Source organism: Mauremys reevesii, unplaced genomic scaffold (assembly GCF_016161935.1).
Source record: "Mauremys reevesii isolate NIE-2019 unplaced genomic scaffold, ASM1616193v1 Contig109, whole genome shotgun sequence".
NCBI classification, from domain to species: Eukaryota; Metazoa; Chordata; order Testudines; family Geoemydidae; genus Mauremys; species Mauremys reevesii.
Window position 1 is genome coordinate 151,228 of NW_024100726.1, and position 24,327 is coordinate 175,554.

General features: G+C 49.0%; 2 non-coding genes across 2 annotated transcripts; both read right to left on the reverse strand.

Annotated features, from left to right (window-relative positions):
* Window positions 1-19,795: 19,795 nt before the first annotated feature.
* TRNAA-UGC lies at window positions 19,796-19,867 on the reverse strand. Its single transcript has one exon. It is a non-coding gene; the product is annotated as a tRNA-Ala (tRNA).
* Window positions 19,868-24,253: 4,386 nt separating this feature from the next.
* On the reverse strand, window positions 24,254-24,327 carry TRNAT-CGU. The gene has a single exon. It is a non-coding gene; the product is annotated as a tRNA-Thr (tRNA).

The following is a 24,327-nucleotide window of genomic DNA, read 5'->3' on the forward strand; positions in this document are numbered from 1 at the left end:
CCAGGGATCCCTCTGCCCGTGTGACTGGCCAGCAGGGGGCAGTGATAACTTTCTATCCACTTAGCAGACACAGTGAGGTGACTGTTGCTGGGGTAGGGGATGGGGTGTCTGTGTGGGGAGATTGCAGCTGGAGCTGAAGGGGTATTGTGGGAGGGGGAGGCCTCTGGGTGACTGGGCAGGGGGTACCCTACTCAAATTGGTGGGTTCTGGAGGTTTGGGGGGGTGGGTTCTGATGTGCCCAGCCCTGAGGCTGTGGGTCCTGGAGGTGGGTATCGCTGGGGACTTGTTGGTGCAGAACAGTGAGGGTGGGCGTCTCTTGGGGAGGCGGGGCAGGGGGTTAGAGGGAGCCTGGTGCTGTGCCAGGGGCTCAGTCGTGCCCAATGCACAGAACTGGGTGGGGGAGTCCCAGGCGCTAGGTCGGGATGCCAGGCAAGCAGAGGGAGGGGTCCCGTTGTAAAGCATCAGGGGGTCCCAGGCAAACGGCCTGGCAGGTCCTGCTGGAGGACAGGTGGGGGTCCTAGGCAGCAGGGGCGGCTCTAGGCACCAGCAAAACAAGCTGTTGCCTAGGGCGGCCAAATCTAGGGGGCGGCAGGCTGGGCCGGCGGACCTGCCGCAGTCATGCCTGCGGGAGGTCCACCGGAGCCACGGGACGACCGGACCTGCCGCAGGCATGACTGCGGAGGGGGCGCTCGTCCCGCGGCTCGGCTGAACCTCCCGCAGGCATGACTGCGGCAGCTCAAGCGGAGCCGCGGGATCCGCGAACCGTCCGCAGCCGCGGGAGGTCCAGTCGAGCCAGCGGACCCTCCGCAGTCATGCCCGCGGGAGGTCCGCTGCTCCCGCGGCTCCGGGGCGCCTCCCGCGCATGACTGCTTGGGGCGGCCAAAACGGTAGAGCCGCCCCTGCTAGGCAGGCAGTAGGGGAATCCTGGGCAGGCAGTGAGGGACTGAATTCCCAGTGAGGGGTCCCCTGCGGGGGTGGTCCCTGGCTGTTGGGGGCTCTTGGTGGGGGGAACCTTTAGGATTCCCAGCCTGCCAGTGATGATCTGGTGGGGGTTCTCTGGCCAGTGGGGTGCTGAGGGGTATCTGGAGTCCCTGTTCAGGGATTTTGGGGGTTGGGTCCCAGGGAATATCTGGTGGGACTCTGGCTGCGGGGTCTGGGCTCTGGGTACTGGGGGTGTCTGGGGGGCCCTGGATGGAGGCTCTGGGGGCTGCTACTAACCATGCTCCTTCTCTCTGATCAGCTTGTGCCAGAATCCTGACTCCAAGCACATCCCAGCATTCCCCAGCCAGGCCCAGTCACCAGGATAACTTTCTATCCACTTATCAAACATCTTGAAAACTCCAGGACCTTCCAGTTCCATTGGGAAAATTTGTGCCCCGAGTCCTTATACTAGATCTGGGGGGTGCGGCAGGTGGGAAGGGGGCTAGAAATGCCACACAATGGTCTCTTCCACAGCGTTCTGGACTCATTCATTCTGAAATCTGGTTTCATTGAGACCATTGTTAATCCAGAGTCACTGCATGGAAAGACAAGGAGTGACTCCAGATGGACAGTGGGGCAAATGAGATCAGCAGTTCTCCCTGCGAGGAGGGGCTCTCATTAGCTGCTCTCCCCAGAGCGCTAAAGGAGGGAAGCTGCTCAAACGCTCTGTCCCTCTCTGCCCGGGATATTGGGGTTCAGCTTCCTGGGTCAGACGCTGCAGCCTCCATTGTGATCTGGGAGACCAGGCATGTATTGCAGCATCCCTGGGCAGAACCACTTTCCAGTGATCAAGAAAAGGCTCAGACAGAGGAAAAGCTGGTTCTTGACTCCATATTCCCCCTGCTGGGGTGTGACTGCCCGGGGGGTCAGTGTCCGAGGGAATCCCCCACAGTGACTCCTTTGGTTCTGCTCTTTTCTAGCCTTGTGTTCAGAGACTTAGTTATGAGATTGGGGGAGGGAGAAGGAAGGTTAAAAATCTCTCTGTGGGCGTAGCCTGGCAGGAGGGGCCAGCTCCACACTGTAATAAAGAGATTGAGCATTTTCCCAGGATGGGAGAATCTAGGATGTCTGTCTGCAGGGAAAGGGCCTGGGGGAATCATCCTGTGACATTAACTAAAGCCTGTTCTGTAACCCCCACAACTGCCCTTCTCACCCTCCCACGCTGCAGAATGACGTCCGTGTTTCACTCCAGCTCATCCCATCCTGCCATGGGACAGGGGAGAGAAATGGCTGCAGAGGAGCCTGTTCAGGTAGGGATTATCGGGGGGTTGCTGGTGGGTTCCTGCAGGAGGGAGAGGGACAGCAAATACACCGGAGATGGGAAGATTTGCACAGTCTGGTTTGGAGCGGGGCAGGAAATGCACAAGGTGGGGAAGGGAGGAGGACAGCTTGTGACATTCCTGCTGGGGGGAGTTTAATGAATGGCCCAGATTCTAGGAACAGACCCATGAGATTAGGAGGTGGCAATACCCCAATTTGTGAAACAGAAAATAACCCTCCTACATCGGGCTAGGAAAACTGACCAGACTCCCAGTGCTGGAGCCTGACCTGACTGACCAGCCGCTGTGAGATATGAAGGGGGCACCCACCAGTGAGGTTTAGGGGAGATTCCCCTCCCTTCATATCCAGCTCTGCACAATGGGGAGGGTGTTGGGCTTCCTACGAGGGAGCTCTCCCTGGTCCCTGCTAGGGGCTCCGTCTCCTCTATTGGTCTGTGGCTAGTAGGCGTGTGATGGATCTGCTGGGAGAGAAAAGGGGCTCTTGCTTTGTCCCCTTAACTTGGTGTTTCCAGGATGCTCTGAGCGGGGTGGGGGTGGGGCTCTGACTGTGATCCACCCAGAGATTCCCTTTGATTGGCTCCTCTCACCACAAATACTGGGAGTGTGAGTGGGGCAGCAGGTACTGAGTGTTGGTCTCTTGCTCTTTCAGGGGCCAGTGACCTTTGAGGAGGTGGCTGTGTATTTCACCAGGGAAGAGTGGGCTCTGCTGGACCCTGCTCAGAGAGCCCTCTACAGAGACGTCATGCAGGAGAACTATGAGAATGTGACCTCGCTGGGTAAGGATTCCTGTCCCCTCAGTTCTTGGAAGGGGAAATGAAGAGAAAAGGTTCACGCCAGCCCCACAATGCCACCTCTGCACTGTCCTGTCTCTGCATCACCCCAATATGCTAGTGACCCACACACACTGCCACAGACCCTCCCCTGCTGCAGAACAGTTTGGGAACAGAGCACAGGAGAAGTGTCACACAGTGTCAAATATCTCCTGTTTGCACAAGTAAACTTCTTTGAGATGGGGCCACCACATCTGCATGCAGTGTTATGCTCCTACAAAGCACATGGGATCTTTATAGAGGAAGGTAAATACACAGCATTTATTGAGAATACAACAGTTAGCATATGCTTTTTAGTCACCCACCCGTGATGTTCATAGTTACCAGTCTCTTGTAGCTCGAGTCAATCTAATGGCCAGTTAGATTGAGCACGAGTGTGGGGCTGGGCTCTTGTCGGTCACGATCCAGTGCTCCTGGAGTGCGGCAAGACAAACCCAAAGTCCCATGGCCAAGCACCCTGGTTCTTATAGGCTTTTTCCCCTTTGTTGAACTCTATGGATTTTGCTGTGTCAGTTTGTGATCGGTTACTTCTTAACTGGTGTAAACATTCCAATGCACCTCCGAGAGGGTCAGCCTGTCCTTTGTTCTGATTTAACCAATTGTCCTCAGGGGTGCCAGCCTTGACCTCAGGGTCATCAATCTGCCCTTCATTATGGATGCGCGTTGATGATTCTTTGATGTCCTTTAAGTCTCTTGACTCCTTCCTTGACTCTGGCTGTAACAATGGCCTTTACACCTTCTCTTTTCCTGATGCATACATCCTCATTCACACAAACCCACTGAGAATACAAACAGTAGTATTTTATATCGAGCAAAAAGGCATTGCAAATTAAACCTTGCCTTCAATGTTTCTCTAATCTACTTAACATGGACACAATAGAGAATCCTGTCTCTTATTTACTAAACCTTAAAACAAAGACATGTAGATTTAACTAGAGTGCCTAATTTGTAATACATAGAGGAAACCATAGTAGACAGTGTAACTTATCCTAAAACAAAAGGTGACCATAATGAGTCAGAAGGATTGTTCTGGTCTGTCATTCCTTTCTGCTATTCAAACAGGGTGGCTGACAGGATGAAATCAAATCATACATTAAGTTCTCACAGTACATTATTAAATCCAGCTCCTACAGCCATATTTGAGATGTGGGCGTACCATAGATTTATATACAGGCAATATGATATTTTCTGTCTTTTCTATCCCTCGCTTAATGATTCCCAGCATTCCGTTCGCTTTTTGACTGCTGCTGCACATAGAGTGGATGTTTTCAGAGAACTATCCATGACTCCAAGATCTCTCTCTTGAGTGGAAACAGCTAATTTACACCTCATCGTTTTATATATCTAGTTGGGATTATGTTCTCCAATGGGCTGCACTATGTGCCATCCTGACATCTAGTACTGCTGAGATCCTGCATCCAGTGATATCCCTGCCCTTCCTGTTCCCTTTCTCCACTGAACCCCACTGAACCCTGAACCACCAGCCCATGGTTACTGTTCCCAGCTTCCCCAGGACTCTCTCATTGTCTCTGGACCTCTCCGTCAGCAAGAAGCAGTGGCAGGGAGACTTGCCCTCTCTCTGGAGTCTTGGATTTCTGGGACATGGATTTACTTTCTCTGTGTTTTGGGAGCCTCTTTGAAATTGAGTGTCTGTGACATTAACCACAGTGCAATCTGGAGTGTTGAACAGCTGTGTCCCCTCAGTTCCCCAAGCTGGGGTGCCTTTTACACTGTTTTACTGTGAGAGCAGCCACTCCTGGGCAGGTAACACACAGTCTCCAGCATGTAACTCGCTCCCAGCTACACAGTATTTAGTGCTGCTAGTCAGCGACTCAGGAGTTACAGTGCAGCACAGGAAAACCCCAGAAAAGTCTCTGTTCCCAGACTTCCCCCAGAAATGTGCATCTTTCCCTGTCCAGCACAGTACTGAACAAGGCAAGCTCAGGTGAAGTCTGTCATTTCATCAGTGGAAAATGGCATGCACCAGCCTTGTTATCACATGTAGATGAGTGGACTCACCCCTGCGGCACCCCCTGCTGGTGACTTCTGGGAATTAGCTCATTCCAGCTCTGGCACATCCTTTGCAGGCCGGTGATCCGCCTGTCCTCTGGCCCCCCATGTCCCTCCCTGGACTTGGTGCCCCTTTTACCTGGGGTGCTGCCCTCTGGCAGTAACCCCTCAGTCTTAGGGTCTCCCCTCCCCAGGGAACTCCCACCCACTATTCCCACCTCGGCTCAGTATAAGGCCAGTCATCATCTAGCCCCACACCCTGGGGCAGACTGCAGGATCAGCCACTCATCACTGGCAAGGAGGGTTTGGACCTGCTGCCTTGGCCTACCGCTGGGCTGCCCTCTGCAACCCCCCAGTACCTATTGCCTTCTGCTAGGCCGCGGCCTGGGGCTTTCCAGGCTGGAGCTCCCCAGCTCCTCTGCCTTTCCCCAGCCCTGCTCCACTCAGGTACTCTGTGTCCAGCTCCCTGCAGCCGGGCCCATCTCCCTCTACAAACAGAGAGACTCTATCTGCCCCTGGCTTCTCTGCCTTTATAGGCCAGCTGAGTCTGTTTGGGGCGTGGCCCCAGCTGCAGCCACTTCCCCCAATCAGCCCAGCCTAAAAGCTGCTTTCTCCAGCCACAGCCCCCTCCCAGGGCTGTATTTAACCCTTCAGGGCAGGAGCGGGGATCCACCCCGCTACATCCCATATGCAGTTTCCAACACACTTTAATCCAAACACACTAGTTGGATAAAACAATAAAACAAAATTAATTACCAAAAAAAAAAAAGATTTTAAGTGACTACAGGTAACGAGGCATAAAAGTCAGAATTGTTTACAAAAGGTAGATCGTGCCAAACCAACCTGATCTTCTTCTCCACCAGTTTTGGGAGCATCTGCTCTCCCTTTTTCAGCCTGCCCTGATCTTGGCATTTTCAGAGTGGACTGCTCCAGGCACACCAGCTCACACTAAGCACTGAAGTTAAATTAATAATGTTTTTTTTTTTTTAATTACAGTCTTATTAAATCAAGTGACCTCCTTTGTTTTCTTTCATCTGAGCAGGGTTTCCAGTTTCCCAACCTGATGTGATCTCCCAGCTGGAACAAGGGGAAGAGCCATGGGTCCCAGACCTCCAGGGTTCAGAGGAAATAGAGATCCTGAGAGCTCCCTGCACAGGTGAGGAAACATTAAAGCAACTCAGAATCTGTAAGTGCCTGAAGGAAACATCTGGGATGCCCTAAAATGCCCTTGGGAGTTCTCTCAGTTCAATATTGTCCCTAGCAGGGGTCGTATCCTTAGGGTAAATATAGCTCATGGCTTCCTGTAGACCCTAGCAGACACCAGGCAGTAGCTTCCTCCCTTCCCCCTGTGAATTTGGATGGGATGTGAAGGCTGAATTGATCCCCTCCTCTCTCCTGTTTGGGGAAGAACTTCGGGGAGTTCAGTTCCTGATTATTATTTGACCTCTCTCCAGTACTTGTATTGGTTTGGCCTTCCCCTTTCCATCCCTGTTTGAGGTTTCTGTCTCTATCACAGCAGGTGACGCAATGGTGTGTGAGAAAGAGGAAGAGAATTCTCAGCAGGAAAATGTTGAGCAAGTGGATAAACACAGAGCGTTATCGCAAAGATCAAAAAGGAATGTGTCCTGGAGTCATAAGCAGGAAAAATGCTATGACATTCAGCACAGACCAGAAGGAGAGCAGGGAAACCAGCCAGGGGAGAAAGTGGGTAAAAGTATTTCCTGTCAGGATACTCAGAAGGACCTCAAGGAAACCAAAACACAACAGGGAATCCTCAGCAGAAAGAGAAAAAATACATGCAGTGAGTTTGGGGAAAACGTATGTGATTACTCCATCCTTATAAAGCATCACAGAATCCACACAGGGAAGAGGCCCTATGAATGCACTGAGTGTGGAAAATGCTTCCCTAGCAACTCAGCCCTTTCCGAACATCAGAGAATCCACACAGGGAAGAGGCCCTATGAATGCAGTGAGTGTGGGAAAAGCTTCACTAGCAGCTCAGTCCTTATTAGGCATCGGAGAATCCACACAGGGGAGAGGCCCTATGAATGCAGTGAGTGTGGGAAAACCTTCAGTCGCAGTTCACACCTTATTAGACATCAGAGAATCCACACAGGGAAGAGACCCTATGAATGCAGTGAGTGTGGGAAAAGCTTCACTAGAAGCTCAAACCTTCTTACCCATCAGAGAATCCACACAGGGGAGAGGCCCTATGAATGCAGTGAGTGTGGAAAATGCTTCACTGGCAGCTCAACCTTTTCTCAACATCAGAGAATCCACACAGGGGAGAGGCCCTATGAATGCAGTGAGTGCGGGAAATGCTTCAGTCGCAGTTCACACCTTACTAGACATCAGAGAATCCACACAGGGGAGAGGCCCTATGAATGCAGTGAGTGTGGGAAAAACTTCACTAGCAGCTCAAGCCTTTCTAAACATCAGAAAATCCACACCGGGGGGAAACCCTATAAATGCAGTGAGTGTGGGAAAACCTTCTGTGGGCACTTAGCCCATGTTAGTCATCAGAGAATCTGCAAGGGAGATCAACAACATAAACACCTCTAGGGCTATCAATACTTTTTTTCTTTAATAATTGTCCTGATTCCCACATAGTAACTTTTAAAGCTGTTTGAGCTGTTTGCAGCATGGTTATCCCTCAGTTTGACCAGATGAGTGGCCCATTTTTGCCTTTTGCAGTTTGCCCTGTTTTGAGGTGGACCCATTTGTCCTTTCTATCAACTCTATTATCCCATGAGTAATTCAAGTGTGCCCTTCCTATCAGGAACCAGGGAGCATCACATTTATACTATTCTTCCTATTTCAAAGTTATTGTTAGTCACCAGTGATACAGATTGTATCATTGCCTCTTGTTATCACGTTGCTCTGGGTTGTGCTGAAGAGCAGATATAATGGGAATTTTTCAAATTATAGTTAAATGAAGAGGAGCAGGGGCAGGGGAAAAAAGTGTAATTTCAGCCTCTGTGACACTGGAAGGAGATGGGGAGTCTCAGAGATTCCCTCCTTCCCCATCACTGCAGAACTGTTACCTTTTGTCTGAGCCATGCAGAGGTTATCATCATCACATTCTATCCATCCACTTCCCAAAGTGTCCTGTGAGGAACAGTTCTCAGCTGTCTGTGCTTGGAGATGATGCTTTGACTTCTTTAATCTTATCTCAGAGTCGCTCTGACTGGAGATGAAAGTGTCAAAGACCTGGAAGGGGAATTCAAATGGATCCCAAACGCAGTGTGCTCATTGGGAGTTTAAATTGCAGGTTCCATCTATTGGTAAAGCCACTTCTGGCAAGGTGAGTGGTTTTGTCCCCCATTATGGCAATGCTCAGATACTAAAAAATTTGTAAATAACATAACTGGCTATTGAGACAGTGCTGAGTGAAGTATGTTTGAATGGATCAGAGGAGAATGTGATGGGAAAATCTCTTGTCCTGATTCTGAATAATCAGATGTAACCTGCTCTGGAATTTCACTTCACACTTTCATTGTTGTGTATTCTATCTCTCTGTGATGTGGGTTTCTATCTTTCCTGAAGGCTGTTTGGTCACTCAGTTGGATATTAGTTTAGTTTGATAGGATGTAGCTCAGATTTATTGGAGAATTTAAGACAAATGACTATTTGCTAAAGTCATCATTTCTCACTTCAGCTTTGCTTTTTCCCCATCCCTGCATGATGTCATGGAGAAGGTCAAAGTGCAGTTCTGTCAGCATTAGAGAACTCTCCAATTTCCTGGACAGGCTAACAAAGAAACAGCAGTGATTTGAAATCTCTACTCAGAAATGGTGAACAACAGTGAAACCCCAACTAACTGAAGGAAGTGCATATGATCACAGTGTAGTTCAATTGTTTAAGTCAATATTGTCCCAGATGATCTGGGGAGAGAATTCCATGGTAAGTGATTTTGAAGTAGGCAAAATGCCCATGTATTTGGTTCCAAAGCCTTTGTAACCCAGGCTCTACAGAAGATCTTTCCTAGCTAATCTTATTGTATCGGAGATGCTGCCCTTCATGATGCAGATATTGAGGAAATAGAAGTGGAGTTTTGTTGAATTTATCCTTTGTAGGTGCTAAAAATGTATATCAAATCAAATCAGTTTTGGAAATCTAATAGCTGCAGAAAAATAGCTATTTTTGAATAGAAACTCCAGCTCTGGTCACTAATGAAGATTGTGATCCAGCCCTGTATCCAGTCCCTTGCCTGGAACTGTGCCACCAAATTAAAGAAAAGCTGGGCATGTTTTGGTAAGCCTCCATGTTTTGGTAAGCCTCACTAACACTGCTGAGATTTGGAGTGGTTTTGTAAAGGATTCTACTTCGGAGAAGTGTAAATTTACCCTAACCAAGGCCAAGGATTTGGAAAGAGCTGGGGCTGAAAGAGTCCACATCCAGTTCTTGGTTTCCACCCCAGTAAAGGAAGCTATGGTGACCAATGACCCAAGGAAAATTGTTTGTACAACTCCACTTCCTAGTTCAGTGTCACTGATTACAGTTCCAAAGGATGCCAGGTTACACTGAGAACAATCATCCTTCACCATTTGGATCCAAAGAGAGAGTGCTTCATAGGACAGTCCTTCCCTGTGGATCCCAAACTGGCTGCCTGATTGGGTAACAAGGACTTCAAGGCTGTAGAAATGATGGTAAGCAATGAGGCAATGAATGTATCAGGCTCCAATTTCAGACTTCTGGATACTCGCATGTTGAGTTCTGATTCTATGGTTTTGTGTCTGATGCTCTGGCTACACAATAAAGCTGATGTTGGTGCAGCTGCACCAATGTAGCTGCGCTGCTGTAGCGCTGCTATTACAGACGCTTTCAGCCAATGGGAGAGATTTCTCCCATCGGACTTGATTAGTCCAACCCTCGCAAGTGGCAGTGGCTCTTTTGGCAGGAGAAGTTCTGCTGCTGATGTATAGCTATCTACACAGGGGGTTAGGGCTGTGTCACTACATTGCTCAGTGGTGTGGATTTTTCACACATCGGAGTAATATAGTTAACCGATAAATGTCTTTAGTGTAGACCAGACAGTTCTCTCTTGTGTTTTATGCATTTACATCACTTCTCCTCTATCTTCTCTCACTTTGAAAGATTAACAGTGTGACACGAGAGGTATTTTTCCTCATGATGCAAAGATTCCCACATAGCAGACCCCTTCCACCAACACATACTGCAGAAGATCCTGAGATATATGAACTCACAGAAGTGGTTGGGACAAACCACAACTTGAACCAAGGTTCAATTGTTGGCAATGGGCATTAAAAGAAAACTAACATATGATAAGAATTTGTGATCTTTGAATATGTTTTTATCATCTATTAACATGAGATTATTGGTGAAGTTATTGGTTAAAGAAGAAGAGACTAAATGTGTGATAATCTGAAGTATTTTGGAAAACTGAAAGTTGTCTTGTTTTTTTTTGTTTTGTTAGTCGTTCAGGAAATGATGGCTAATCTTGAAAAGTTAATTTGATTTAATTTACCCTCTGTAGTGTAAGGAGTTCTGATCAAAAACCTCACTCCAAAGGTTGGGGTGGGAGAATGTGTGAGAAAATGTGTATAAGAGAATACTGGCCCAGTATAGATTTTAGTATTTTGTGTTTTCAAATAGAATTTATTTTGCTTAGTTTCAAAGTCAATTTCTATTCAAAGGAAAGCTACTCGAGGAGATAAATTGTATAAGTTTTTACCCACTTAGACTGTAAGGGTCACTGTCTTCCCCACTTCTCTAATTTGCAAAGGAAAGGCCTGACATCTGTCACAGGATGTGTCCAGCAGGTAGGACAGCTGCACTCATCAACCATCAATATAAAGAAAAAGACTGAAATCCATTGTCTTTCAGGTCAATAAGCCATCTAAAGACTGGTCGATGTAGAAAAGCTGTGTTGGCATAGCCACATCTCTCAGGGGTGTGAAAAGTCCTCTCCACTGAGAGAAGTAGTTAATGTGACCTGAGCCCCAGTGTAGGCAGTGTTGGGTTGTCAGAAGAATATTTCCAGTGTTTGAAGTGTAGACATAGCCTTAACATCAATTCCAATTTTGACCCATCTCCCTATATGTGAGAAAGTTACTCGTATGGAGGGGGAGCCAGCTGTCTGCTCACCTGGTTCCTCAACTGTAGCTACAGCTCTTAGTGCCCATGAATGCAAAGACTGAGAGAAATGGAGAGTTCCAGCCATTGTCATTTTAGTATCTTATTGTTCCTCTCTCTGTTTTTTGTGCTGGCCTTTCTGTTCTATCAGGGGGTGACTGTATAGCTCAGTGCATCTGTGACAAAAACTCATTGGTGCCAATTGGCAAAGGGGTCACTGTTCTTCACAAGCAACTCCTGTGTCAGACCTGACAAACTCCCCACACCTAATACACTGCTTTTATGATAGTTATCCAGGAAGCATAGCAGTGAGATCTCTACTGAAAGCTTGTAAATTATTGATACTCCTAATCACTGCGAGAGGTGTGTCCGAGTCATGGTTAAGGGGTAATGTAAGTACATGGAAAATTATGCCCATATGGTATTGTTGTGAAAGTGAGTCACCCCAATCATCGGTCTTGGTGGGGACGGCCCATTCCAGTGGGAGGGAATTGGCACCTCTCCCTTGCTAGCCAGTTATGTGACGTATTGTTCCATTGTCAGCCTTTGCACCAACCCAGAAAAGCCAATGGAAAACCATCAAAGACAAATTATAGACATCGAAACCCTGTGGAAGTGACAAGGACAATATGAGAATGAGGAGATTGTCCTTTCTGTGAATATAAAGACAAAAGACTGATTCAGTTCCTAACACGGTGGAGAAAAACACTCTGGGTCCATTCACAAAGGAGATTCCTAATGACCAGTGGTGCTTCATTAAAGGCAGGACCGTGGCGCCAAGGGACTAGCAATCAGTGAAATTGACTGAAGTGTGAGGTGAGAATCTACTTAGATAGGAAAGGTAACTATTAAAAAGTGTAGGTTGCATTTTCTGATTATGTTTAGTTGGTAACAGTTGGTTTCCAGCACTCACATTTGTTGGTTTAAATCTCTATCGGTTGTTAAATAAATTTCTGCTTGTTTGATAACTATACTCAAGTGCGGTGTGAGATACAGTTGCAGTGGTCCACAGTAAAACTAGTAACCTGGGATATACCATTGCTTTGGGCAGAGAGAATCTGGGATTTCTCTGAGTATCTGGTGATCCAGGCTGGACCCCAGAGGGGGACACATTGAAGGAACTCAGGGGTTAGGGTGGCTGCTGTAGCTCAGAGGAGGGTCCTTGAGTGCCTGATGGGCGGGTGAGTTTGGTCACTAACATCCAGCTGCCAAATGCAAAACTCCCTCTTCCTAGTGGAAGGTGGCAACAAGGAAACTCACAGCCCTCAGCTCCCTGAGAAGGGTCACAATATGTCTCTATGTTGATTCACCTCTCAAATTCACACAGGGAAAGCTCCCTATAGCATAAAACTCTGCCATATGAAATCATGGAACATGTGCTCTTCACTCTGTGAAAGCATGTAAAGAATCCAAGCGCTGGAGAGGAGGGTTTGGGTCCAGAGTGACCTAGACAAATTGGAGGATTGGGCCAAAAGAAATCTGAGGAGGTTCAACAAGGAGAAGTTCAGAGTCCTGCACTTAGGAAGGAAGAATCCAACGCTATAGCCTGGGGACCGACTGGCTAAGCGGCAGTTCTTCAGAAAAGGACCTGGGGATTACAGTGGATGAGAAACTGGATATGAGTCAACAGTCCCCTTGTTGCCAAGAAGGCTAACAGCAGATTGGGCTGCATTAGTAGAAGTATTGCCAGCAGATTGAGGAAAGTTTGTTCATTTCAAACCTGCAGCTTATTCATTTCATTTGGTGACCCCTCCTAGTTCTTGTGTTATGAGAAGGAGTAAATAATACTCCCTTCCTTGGTCCTTTCAAAGATATTATGTGACCCCCTCCTCCTTGTGTCTCATGTCCTGGGACCAAAGTGGATACACCACCACCGCAAACAACAAGGTTCAAAGTCAATGCACATGGGAGAAGCATCTTGTGTTTCATTCCTTATGTCCTAGTCCCATCGTGTGGCCATTTCCTTTTCTTCCTTTCTGTGAAAAGCTTTGGTGTTTTGCACAGAAACATTATTTCCCCAGGAGAGACTCAGGAGTGAGGGCTGCATTCCTGTACCAAACAGTCACTAGAAGGAGGCAGACAAAGGCCTTTAGGACAAGGCATCCGTCACTGTCAAAATATCATCTCCCTCCTGTGGTTCCGTGGGCAGCAAGAGCAGCCGCAGCTCGGTGGCCCCTGGCAGCAGCACTCCTGGGGTGGCTGGAGCAGCAGCAGGCCCCTTGGGGCTCCCCCCCCCCCCGCCGGGGCAGCAGCTGGAGTGGCAGCAAGTTCACAGGGTTTCTCCCCTGGGAGCTGGTGCTCATTATCCATCAAATAAATCAAAATATTTCCACCTGCAAGTGGATTTATCCCAGGACCCTCAGAGTCACCAGCTCTTACACCCCCCACTGAGCTCTCTGGTCAGGTGTCCTAGCGCCGGAAGCCTCCTGTTTAGATCCTAAAATAGCATTTTTGTACCGGGGGGCTGAAATTTTGGACTGGACATTGTAGCTCCACCGTTATTTTATTGAATTGCTTCAAAACAGCAAGTCAAGAAAGTCTCCTAAGTGCCAGGCTCTCTGCCATGGAAACAGCTGCCCCTGCTCTCCAGGAGTCTGTGCGTTCCACCCAGCAACGTACAAACCTCTGCACTGAAGGGGGGTCAGACAGTGACGGTAACACAAATCTTCCGACTTTTAACCCAAGTCCCTTCCTTTCTTTAACCCAGGACGTGCCAGTCAACTGTTAGCCATGGTGTTATCTTCATCTTAAAATACCTCTCAGGACATTGAACAGAGGAAGTGAAACCTCCTCCCCCGAATGGCTCCCTGTTGAGGCGTTGTACCGTACCTGGCCCTGGAGACTGTCTGGTTTTATATCCTTAGAGCTTTTTCTCTTCAAACCCCTTATTCTAATCTCTGGGCCAACCTCCACATTTCAGAGTTTAGAATTTACTGTCATCACTCTCATATGGCACTTTCCATGTGAATTAGACAAAGTGAGTGGGGGAAGCTCCCTGGCTAATGAAAACTGATGCTCTGGGTGAGGCCTGAACTCATAACCCCAGCAGTGCTCCTCCCTCCCTAGCCAGGTGTGCCCCTGTAGGTGCTTCATAGACAAGCTTGGGAAGTAGGGTAGTTACCTGTGTCTGTGAGTAACCACTTGGGTGACCTAATTGAGAGGCTGATGGTTCAAACCCGGGTGAAGATAGAGGTAGTTTTTTTTTTTTAGTGATGAGACTCCAGTACATTTTAACAGGCAGTAAAACGCCTCAATTCTGGTCTAGCCTCATTGGGCAAGCATAAGCAGCACTTTTGTCAGATGCATTGGTGGTATAGTGGTGAGCATCGCTGCCTCCCAAGCCATTGATGTGGGTTTGATTCTTACCCAATACAGGGATGTGATGTTTTCTCTGCTGGGAATTGGTTTAATTTCAGTCACATTGTATCAGTTTAGCAATGGAACGAGAGAATCAATGTCCTGCAGGTCATTAAACACCCAGTGGAGGAAGAAAGGGGCGGGACTATACAATGAGCAGGTGGAGTCATCCTGGTATTACAATGTTTGGTTTATTTTTTATTTTTTTCCCTTTACTTCCCTCTCCCTTTTAGACTCAGAGCCTTCAAGGTCAGAAGGGACCAGTGTGATCATCTAGTCCAACCTGCTGCACCTTGCAGGCCAAAAGACACCACCCACCCACTCCTGTAATAGACCCAGGAGGGGAGGCAGCTCTGTGCACTGCCCCTACCCCAGGCAGCACATGGAGGCCCTCTGCTCCCCTCCCCCCATGGGTGTGCAGAAATGTGCCAGCAGCACTGAGGTGGCTCCCTGCCCACTCTGCCTCCGTCCCTCCATGCCACTCCCAGAAATGGCCAGCATGTCCCAGCATCCCCTGGGGTGGGGGGAGTGTCTCCATGCGCTGCCCCTGCCCCGAGTACCAACTCCGCAGCTCCCATTGGCCAGGAACTGCAGCCAATTGGAGCTCTGGGGGCAGCGCCTGCAGGCAGCGGCACACAGAGACCCCCTGGCCCCGCCCACCTAGGAGCTGTTGCCAGAGGGTTGTGTGTACCAGACACTTTCGGAGCTGCAGTGCCCGGGGTAAGTGCCACCCCTCCAGCACCCCAACCCCCTCCCCCAGCGCAGAGCCAGCACCGTGCACCCAAATTTCCTCCCAGAGCTTTGCTTGTCTTCCTTTCACCCAGAACTGTCCTCCTTCTCCTGGGCTGCAAGTAGCCATCCCTGGGAAGCCAAGAGGCAGGCACAAGATTCTGCCTCCCAGCAGCCAACCGCACCTCCCCAGGCTTTGCAGAACGACTGGTGGTGCTCTACTAACCCCACGTAGCCGCACTGAGGCGCTTAGCTTCTGCCCTGCCTTCCTCAAATCGACTTTCCTCCTTTGCACGATTCCTGCCTCAGTCCCTCCTTTGGCAAGTCACGCAGAAGAGCCGGCCACCATAGGCCAATCTCCAAGGGCAGAGGAGACCAAACTTCAAAAGATGATAGGCCAAGATCCTCTAGCTTTCCCCTGCTGATGCCAAGGCTTTTTCTCAGCTCATTTCACCACCCTCTGCCATGCAGGGGTTGGGGTTATCGCAGGTGTTACCCAAAATTGGGCCAGCTAGTCAGCATAGGGAGCACTAATGACCCACCAGAGTTTGGCAGAAATCAGCATGTTTATTATATTGATAGCTAAGTTCAAAAGAAGCGGGGGTGGGGTGTCACACTCACACTCCCAGGTCAGGCACGGCACTGGAGATGTCTGGATTCTGCAAGGTAAGTGTCCCACAGCACCGTGTTGGATGGTGCGATGAAGGTAAGTCTTCCTGAGGCACAATGAAATGCAACGCAGAGAACCACTGGCCAGGCGGTCCGGGCAAAGGGCATTCACTGGAGGTACAAGCTTATGAGTGCTCTCCTGAGCACAGGGCCCTTCCCCTTTTAAGGACCTGCACCTCATGGCCTATGACTAGAGATGACTTGGCTGCATCTGGTTGGTCACACTCCACCTTGGGCCGTATCCATGCTCTGGGTGTGTGATCGCTGCCTAATTAGAGTCCCAGACACCTTGTCTACCTGGGAGCTCTTCTGCTCTTCAACCAGAACATTCATCCCACGAGCATTCCAGGGGGGAGCGGGAGGGGAAAAGTCACTTCACAGGCATTCAGAGAGGGAGAGGAGACAAAAGTGGGAGCAGGGGAAGTATAACAGACCTTTTGAGCATAGAAATCACTGCTACTCCTACTACAGTAGGGGCAGGCCAGTAGGAGCTGGGAAAAATTAAGCCCACATGTTTCTGAACCAGGGACCTTTTGCATATTAGGCAAACGTGATAACCACTACACTACAGAAACACTGTTGAAGGGCTCTGCCCCTCTCTTCATAAGACCATAAGAATGGCCATATTGGGTCAGACCAAAGGTCCATCCAACCCCGCATCCTATCTGCCAATAGTGGCCAATGCCAGGTGCCCCAGAGGGACTGAGCCTAACAGGTAATGAGCAAGTGATCTCTCTCCTGCCATCCATCTCCACCCTCTGACAAACAGGCTAGGGGCACCATTCCTTACCCATCTTGGCTAATAGCCATTCATGGACTTAACCTCCATTCATTTATCTGCAAAAAGAACAAGAAGTACTTGTGGCACCTTAGAAACTAACACATTTATCTGAGCATAAGCTTTCCTGGTCTAAAACCAACTTCATTGGATGCATGCAGTGGAAAATACAGCAGGAAGATATATATATATATATACACACACACACACACACAGAACATGAAAAATTGGGTGTTGCCATACACACTATAACGAGAGTGATCAGTTAAGGTGAGCTATTATCAGCAGGAAAAAAAACCCTTTTGTAGTGGCTTTCATGGCCTTTGAGAAAGCAAGACAGAGCCTTGGAAGATCCAGCAGGGTTTGTGGTACAGGAATTGTTCTCAGATTCCACTGAGACTTCACCTCAGATTGCAGGATTCAAAGTCCTGAGTGCTGGCCCTTACACCACGGGACCAGCACAGCACCTGTTGATTACTGTAGACTTCCAGCAGGGAGGACTCTGTGGGCAGGGGCGGCTCTAGGCATTTTGCTGCCCCAAGCACGGCAGGCAGGTTGCCTTCGGCGGCTTGCCTGTGGGAGGTCCGCCAAAGTCGCAGGACCAGCGGACCCTTCGCAGGCACGCCGCCGAAGGCAGCCTGCCTGCCACCCTCGCAGCGACCGGCAGAGCGCCCCCCGTGGCTTGCTATCCCAAGCACACGCTTGGCTTGCTGGGGCCTGGAGCCGCCCCTGTCTGTGGGGACAATTTTTTCTGGCAGGGAGGACTCAGTGGGAACATGCCTCTCTGGCCAGCCCTGCATTTACTCAAAAAGTCAGCGCACAGCACTTTGCTGCAGCCCCAGAGGCCTTTCTTCCTCCAGACTGTGAGGCCAGTGGACAGGTGAGGCAGTAGCACCTTCAGTCCCAGGCAGTAAAGGGCCCTTCCTAGGAAAGGCCATGTCCTGAAAAGGAAAAACTAAAGTCAAGGAGAGTCCTTCTAAAACTCTTTGGGGATGTCACAGGGGGAAAGTGTTTCTTCACCTGACCAGGGACTTGAACTCTGGACCCTCAGATTAAAAGTCTGATGCTCTGCCAACTGAGCCAGCCAGGCTCACATTGCAAAAGAGGAAATTTCATGCAGAAGAGAAACTAATCATGAAAATGTGGGCAGGAAACAATACAGAAAATCTGCTACTGTCGCTCTCTTAGCAGTCCTAGCCCCAGCCTGCTCCTCCATCTGGTGGCTTGAGGCCATATTCTTTTTTTCATTAAACATCAAATCCAGGAGAAAACACAGTTATACAAAGCAAAACAAAATCACAAACAGAAATGTCATTGGAAATACAGAAATAAAAAAGGGAAATGCAATTCCCATCACTTTATCATGTCTGGGCCATTCCTGTATCGAGAGCACCCGCGAAGGTCCCTGTGTGCTTACGAGAAACCTGGAGGAACTCATACCACAGCCTGAACATGAAACTCAACTGCTCCCAGGTGCCACAGTAAAACCCTTTCCCTGCTGTGACGTTGCACTCCATAGGATTTTATGAATATATGCTAATGAGTGTGAATATAAAGTGACTGGACTGTGCTTCATGCAAAAGGTCTCTTGTAAGGTATCATTACAAAGCTTATAATCTACGGTGTGTGTTCATCCTATTTGTATGTGTCATAGGTTTCCCCCCCACTTGGAACTGTTGGGCTCCAATGTGGGGACCCGCGTCTATTCCCCCACCCTAAGATCCTAGGGTAGGTCTCCTTGTCACTGCCACCACCTCGGTCAATTTACGTGGGTCAGGACACCCCTGTTTTCCCTGGGGAAACACAGATCAACTCACAGAGGGAGAAGCCTCTCCTTCCCCCCCCTCCCTTCTCTGCCCGGAGATAAGCCTGTCTCACCACCAAGAGAGTGTCTCTTAGCTCCCTCCCTCCCCGTATCCACAGTAGAAGGGACTTAATCAAATCTTTATAGAAGAATTTATTAAAAGAAAAACAAGAAAATACAGAATCTCTATGAGCCCAAGTTGGACACTCATAGGGTATAACCTTGCTAAGTTCTGGAGAGAATCCTCTCTCTTCTCAGTACAACAGTACAGGCAGAATTAAGAATAATCAATAACAAACACACAGAATTGCAAACATAGGATTATTAGATGAGGACACAAAGTACCTTTCTAATACTCACTATCCTGACTAGAAGAAATTAGTTCAGAAAGGTGGAAACTGGTAGAAGACTTGATTAAAGCATCTGGACTCTTGTAATTCCAAATGGCTAAGAACAACACACACACAAACAGAGGGAAAAAGTTCCCTCCTAGGAATTTCAAATTCTCTTCCCTGATTGGTCCTCAGGTCAGGTGCCCACCAGGTACTATGTTTTAACCCTTTACTAACTATTCATGACAGTATGAACCGATCATTCTTGGATCTGAAACTAGAAATATGAACTATAACTCTGAGGTCCTGTTGTAATGATGCAAAGTGTGGGCCATTTACAGTGGTTTGCACTCTTGATGTCTCCCATTAACCAGGACAATTGACTGGCGATGGCTCTGTCCTGCACCATCCCTGAGTTAGGCCAGGAAGAATGAAGGCTTGGGGGGGTCTCACGGGACATGTGACCATGTCACCTGGTACAGGAATCCATCTTAAACCTGGGGCTTTTCCCAGGAGAGACACAAAATTCCTGCCTTGTACCAAAGCTGTATAAGGGGGTGGAACTGAACAAACATGGCTGCAGTCATGAGACATCCCCAGCTACCACCTGAGCTGGAACAAGGACTATACCAGGAGAAAAGATTGGGCCCAGACTAGAAATAAGTCTAGTCTTTGCCTCTCAGTCTGTGCAGATGGGACCTTTCCCTCCAGTGCTGGAGGATTCTCCCTTCTCATCTACCCTTGTCCCAAGCAGCACAGCAGGTGGGAATCTTAAATGTACAGAGGAGACTTAGGAGCAGAACCCCCCCTCTCTGACCTTCCATGCAATTGGCACTTATCCATCACTGAACAGGATTGAAATTCCTGCAGGGAGACTGCTGGGCCCCATCCCCTCTGGGCAGGAGCAAAGCAGCAGGGTGAAAAGAAATTGGAGATGCTGGGGATTGAACCCAGGGCCTCATACATGCAAAGCATGTGCTCTACCACTGAGCTATATCCCCAGATGGGCCATATGTCCTATAGGTTACACTCAGAGCCCTCCTGTTTCCAGAGCACCTAGTGGCCTAAAAGCAGCATGGGGGACACATTCCCTGCTCTGAGCCCAAACCTGCTGTCCTGGAGGTTGCCGGTTCTTAGGGGTCACTTTGCAGCAGAGCCAGATTCGATGTGTGGGGCAGAAAGAGTGGGTGCCCTGGACTCAGGGTGCAGAGATACACTCAGCCCTCTCCCCTGCATTGGGTGGAGGGTGCTGCCACCCCCTGCTGGAAGGTAATGGGAGGGGAGGGGCGCTGTGAGTCACTCAACACCTGACCCTGGTGGCAGAAGTGCTGTGGGGAGCTCCAGGTGTTTCTAGGATCTGCTCTTTCTACCTGCCTGTGAAGTCCAGCTTTCCCCAGCACATTCACTGCGGTGCAATGGGGTCACTGTTTCCATGGCTGAACAGCAAAGAATCACTCCCAGTTTCCCTTCTATCTGCGGCAGGATTAGCCTGTGTCAGTGGTTAATGAGGTGGCTCTTCTTGTAAATTGTTATTCATTCCCCACCTTGACAATTCACACCGTCCCTTTCCCATGCAGATTCCCAGCACCTCAGTGATCCTGGTAGCAGGGGTTGGGTCCTGAGATTTTCAGGGTCCTTTTTCCCCTCCACCTGGAGTGAACTCAGCTTTTCCCCCATCCCAGCCAATTGATGAAATAACAACAGGGGCATAAAGAAAAGGGGAGGGAACATCTCACAGCCAGGGCTGGATGTGCCCAGGGCCCCCTGCTTGTCCATTGTTTCCCTGGAATTTGGCCCCCTGCTTTGCACAAGGGACAGAGAAAGATCTTGCTATTCCTGTGTCTGTGCAAGGAAAATTGTGCTTCCCTAGGAAAGAGAGGCGGGAAATGGCCCCATGGTGGGACAATATCCTCAGGATTAAGACCTAAGGACTCAGGCTGAGAACTGATTTAACTCCACTCATCTGGGATTTAACAAATTATCTTCCATGGAGCAGGGCCAGATCCAGTGTTTTTGCCCCAGTGGAAAAAAATAAAAAGCTGCAGCTCTACCTCTGCTGCAGTTGGCCTCAAGTCCTTCCCTCTGAGAGGGATGAATTGCTGCTGAAGCCTCCCCTTTTCATTGACCGCCCCCCTGTGCTGGGGCCTGGAGCCGGCCCTGCCATGGAGACACTGGGAAGATGGGAGAATCAGGAAAAAAAAGTGGATTTATTTACATTGCAAGTGAAGAATAGCTGAAGCAGTTTTGGTTTAAAGTCACTTTTCCCTGACTGGGAATTGAACCCAGGCCATAGCAGTGAAAATGCCAAATCCTAACCACTAGACCAGTGATGATGGTGCTTTTCTTCTCACTTATGTTACACTTTCTTAGGCTACTTTCTAGCCAATCTCTGAAGCTGCTCCATTGTCCATTCCCTGAGGGGCTAAGAGCAGAGAACCCCTGTGCTCAGGGTCACAATCTCAGCCCAACCCAAGCCACTGAAAAAAACTCAAATGATGCTTCAGCTTCCTCCAGCAGGATCACAGAGCAACACAATGGAAAACCCAGCAGGAACAATCCTCCTCTGCCTTCATTTACCCCATCACAACCCTCTCAGCAGCCCACTCTTGCAGGAAGGACACTGAGCTGATACGAGCCCTGACATAGAGCCCAAGAGAGGGGTGTTGCTCCCCCTGGGTGTGAGCTGATCACATTCTGACTCCCTATAACGGGGCTCTGAGCTTTGCCATCTTGTGAGTTCTGTGTCCTCAACAAGCAACCACAGTGCTGACCCCTCCAGATCCTTCTGCTGGGAGCATGGGGATTACACAACAGCTGCCAGCCCTTTTTCCCTTCCTTGTCCTCCTCGGCTTCCCCAGACCTTCCCCAAAAATGGTTCTATCAGGCGCTGGAGGGATCTAAGGACCTGCAGGTTTCCCTCACCCACCTCTTAAGGAAAACAGTGATTCCCTTCTCTGACGCTCCTGGGCCTGGGCTTCTTTTGAGTTTTTCCCCAGGGGGCCTGACTCCTTGTGAAAATGTGTGTGTGGCACCAGCTTGTTTGCCCCATCTCTGGGAGCTGAGAAACTTTTTCAGACTCTCCCCCACTAGAGAAGTCCAACAGCACCTCCCCTTGGTGGGAGAATCCTAAATTCCACCCTCCCACCCTGGTTACTCTGACCAGCTGATGGCGACAGCATGCTAAATCAACCCCAGCTCTCTGGTCTAAAAAGCAGCATTTAACCAGCCTTGGTTTGCTCACTGGAGACATAACGAACCAGGAAAGAAGGCAAATGTCAGACAGGGAACCTCAGCTCACAAATAAACACCCTCAGGCTCCTTCTACACTGCGACTATTCGAATCTCCACCATATCATTGCAATAGCAGGGGTCAGGATTTCTCTGGGGCACTGAAATGTTTCAGGGGATTGGTGTGTGAGCTCAGCCTTGCATTCCATCCCTGATGTTTCATGGACTAACAACAGCAGCAGAAAGAAAGAGCTGAGCCAATATCTCACTGTCAGAGGTGAAGGTGGCCATGTCCCCTCTGTCTGACCATCGCCATTGCAGGAGAGAAGGTTTCAATACAATTGAATGCACTGGCTCAGACAAGAGACACAGGGAGGTTTTGCTGTTCATGGATCTGTGCAAAGGAAATTGTGTCTCTGTGTGAAATTGAGGAGGGAAATGGAATGTTCACATGGTGGCCCAATGCCCTAACAAATGTGGGTGAAGGAGTCGGGCTGGAAAATGATTTTACAGGAGTTTGTATCAATTTATTGCCCTGATTAAAATCTATGGCTGTAAGGTGCCACTGTTGTTAGTACTTGAACCTGCAGGGAGACACCCGAGTGGGTGTCAAGTCCATTACCTTAACGAGGCGTAGTCGATTATTTTATCAAGATCTAAATTTCTTGGTCAAGATATAGTCAATGTCTAGACTCCAGAGAAAATAATACACTGATGATAATAAGAAGAATTTAGAAATAATTTGCAGTCACTATGGGCATAACTATGATGATTGTCTCATGTTTCACTCTTTATATCTGACACCACCACTGCCTTTCCCTTTAGTCTTGTAGTTTACCAAATGTAAAACTAAACATCTCTTCAGATACAAGGGAGTGTTTGTGTTCATTCCTGTTAGCTACACAGGGGCTTGATGTAGCTGCTTTCAATCCTCCAGCTCCGCCGGGATAAGTAGCATTTCAGGCTGCCACTGAACAGAAGAAGGGAGATCATTTTTTGATAGATTATGCCTCCTCTTAAAGGTGTTTGTCTGGCTGGCAGCCCTGGTTCCCAGGAGTCTCCTGAGGGAAGAAAGTTTCTGTGCAAAATACTAAAACTTTTAACAGAGAGGAGGGAAAGGCGATGGCCACATGATGGGGCCAGTATGTACCACAACATGGTTCTTTTATATGGGATGACTCTGAACATTGACTGATCTCCACTCCCTTGTGTTTGAAGAGATGTTGAGTTGTACACTTAGGAACCTGTAAGGCTGAAGCAATGTTATGGGTGGTGACACTACGATTGAAGGGTTATTTAATGTTGTAGAAATTGTTAAAAACACTGAGCTTAAACTGGAACTGCTTGTTATTAAAGGCTGGTTTCCCCACATCAGTTCCATAAGCTCTGCTAGAAACATCCTGGGTTCTCTCATGCCTTAGTGGGAACTGGAGGGAATCGTCCCCTGCTGCCCTTGGCTCCAGGCTGGTTTTTCTGGGGAGGGGATGTGGAATTGATTTGTTTGCTGTTGAGAAGGGAGCCAGGCCAGTTCTCAGGGAACGAGAACTCCCAGCATCTTCCCAGCCCAGCCCAGGCTGCTGCCCTGTCCCAGCCTCTGTTCCCCTGGGGGCCCTGCGTGTTTGACTCTAGAGCAGGCCGGGAGCAGCAGCTGAGGCAGAGGACAGCCTGGGCCAGGCAGATAAGAAGGAGTTTAGCAAGCAAAAAAGGTAAAATGGCAGGGGAGTATTACCTTGGACTCGACGGCATTTCTCCATTGGTCTGTCTGCTTGGGGGCAGGGACAATAACACGTCCTGCTGCATTCGTTATTTCAAAGGGCGGTTTAGGATTTTCATTCTCACACACGGTGCACAAAGCAGGACTCAACCTTTGCCGTAAACTAAACGAGCTGCCCACGGATTCTGGCAGCCACAATGAGCATTTGGGTGAGAGCTCAGACCTGCCCCTGTCCCAGAGGGAGACAGGGGTCATCTGTGTGGGGACTGGACCACTGACCTACCCGCTCCTAACTCCCAAACGTTCAGTAACTCTGTTATCAGTGCCTGTGAGTGTAATTTAAACCATAAGAAAAACCACACTGGGCCAGACCAAAGGCCCATCTAGCTCTGAATCTTGTCTTCTGACAGTAGCCAATAGCAGGTGCCCCAACAACCAGTCAACAAGGCACCACTGGGAATTGAACCCAGGATCTCCTGTTTACGAAACAGATGCTTTAGCCAGCTAAGCCATGGTGCC